The sequence below is a fragment of the Limulus polyphemus genome, unplaced genomic scaffold, assembly GCF_000517525.1.
Source record: "Limulus polyphemus unplaced genomic scaffold, Limulus_polyphemus-2.1.2 Scaffold260, whole genome shotgun sequence".
Taxonomy (NCBI): domain Eukaryota; kingdom Metazoa; phylum Arthropoda; class Merostomata; order Xiphosura; family Limulidae; genus Limulus; species Limulus polyphemus.
This window is the reverse complement of record NW_013665870.1, coordinates 775,650-777,872: the sequence shown is the minus strand read 5'-3', so window position 1 is coordinate 777,872 and position 2,223 is coordinate 775,650. Positions and strand designations below refer to the sequence as shown.

Here is a 2,223-nt window from a genome sequence, read left to right as displayed (position 1 = left end):
CATACTCTGTACACTATTATAAATACCATGACTGTACTTTATTGCTTACTTTATGTGTAGTTTTATTAAATAAAATTACAAATGTGTAATTTTATTAAATAAAGTTACATCTACATGAGTGTGTTTGTTTGACCACATACAGTTTTTTCAAATAGACCAGGATTTATGTATCTAACACAATAATGTCTGCAAGAAAATGTAGCTTAAATGCTGTGCATGAAAATGGTAGAATATAAAAAATTCAAGTGAAGGGCATGAAAACCACTGCATATGTTTTGTGGGTCATGGCTAATATATATATATATATATAATTCTTTCCAGCACTTCTTACAATGTCACACGATAAAGTTAAGTTTTGAAAAATTCTGTCTTCTGATCTCTAAAATCTCTGAGAATAAAACTATAGCTGAAACATTTAGATTTAAAAGTTTTGTTTTGGTATAAATTTTATGAATATTTGTGTTGGATAAAGTAATAAAATTAATCCAATTGATAATCCTAATTTCAATTTTTGATCCCAATTTGTAATTTATATATGGGGAATAGAAATATTTCCCATTTATATAGATAAAACTTTGTTGCTTATTTCTAGCTTAACAGTTTGAAAGCAGCATCTGTGATGAAGTCGATGTTGTCAGAAACTAAAATTCAACTATTCAATGTATCAATCTACAATTTCTATACTTCTAAGCTAACAAAATCATAAATATATTGTATTAAAATTGGTATTATCCAAGTATTTCATGGTTTTGTTTTTTGTATTCTACATAAAAGTAATGAGTTAATTTTAGCGATTTCTCTTGTTCTTTAAGTTTGTTGCAGTAATTACTTCCACAGTTGCTTTTTTTTAGCTTTTAAAAATCTTTCATTAGTAATTTAAATCTGATGAAGCCTTATGGTAGACATCGCTGTGGCACGACTTCAGAGATTAGTGGGGTATTTTGAAAAAGCAATACCTAATTTCTTAATGGAGTACAGAAGTAGCTTTTTATAAATAAAATACAGTAAGTTAAATACCATTTATTTATATTAGTTTTAATTAAATGTAAAATATTTATTGCAGAATTTTCCTCAACAAAAATGGCTAGTGCATGACATCATTAGGCCTGTGATTGTGTTATTACTGATACGTGTGTGTGTGAAATGGTTATGGGTGTATTGCACAATAGTATTGTCTACAGCTATTTCACTTTGTGGTTTTTATTTTATTATAAATTGTAAATTTAGGTTCAGAAATGTTGAATAGTTGTCATATTTGATGTTCAGATATGATGTCACTTTTGAGTTGTTAATTTTTATGAATAGAGAAATGACAGTATACTGCCATCAAGCCTGAAAGGGTTAAAATCATTTCTTGAAATATATAAATGCACTTTAAAAGTCAGAATATACTGTATTAGGTCATCAAGAAATTAATGTTGCTTTTTTTTAAATGAAATAGTCTCCATTCTTATTGATGATGCTTTTCCATCTTACAATCAGGTTGTTAATGCCCTGATTAAAGACATCACTTGGCTTTGAAGCAAAAAACATGTCGATGTCCTTTTTAACAACTTCTACATTTGCATACGTTTTCCCATTAAGATGGTGTTGCAGCAAATGAAAAAGATGGTAATCTGACTGTGCCATATCTGGAGAATATGGTGGGTGGGGTAGAACTTCCCAAACTATCTCCATAATCTTATGTTGCGTCATATGTGCCACATGTGGACGTGCATTGTCATGGAGAAAAACACCTTTCCGATTGACGAATGAAGGGCGTTTTTGATGAAGGGCTTGATTTAAGCATTCTAGTTGCTGACTATAGATCTCTGTATTGACAGTTTGCCATGGATTGAGGAGTTCGAAAATGAATTATTCTTTTGATGTCCCACCAAATGCAAAGCATCACTTTCTGAGGATAGAGTCCAGGTTTTTGGGTTGGAAGTGGTTTTTGCCTGGGACTGAGCTATTGTTTTTGTCGTTTAATGTTCGCATGGAGGATCCATTTTTCATCACCAGTGACACTTCTGTCCAAAAGTGGTTCACACGCATTATGTGCCAGAAGAGACAAGGTAACGTTCAAATGTTGGAAGTGATGATCATTGGAGAGTTTGTGAGGCATCCAAACACCTTCTTTAAGGAGTTTCCCGTATTCCTTAGATGTTTCAATATTGTTTCATGAGAAACATGCAATTTCAGGGCCACTTCACGAGTGTGTTGCCTTGGGTTAGACTCAAGAAG

The 2,223-nt window shown here is 31.8% G+C and overlaps 1 protein-coding gene across 1 annotated transcript in view; it reads left to right on the top strand.

The window, feature by feature from the left end:
• The window catches only part of LOC106478897 (membralin-like), a 17,462-nt gene that overhangs the window by 5,083 nt on the left and 10,156 nt on the right, over window positions 1-2,223 (top strand). The gene's annotated exons all lie outside the window — the stretch shown is intronic.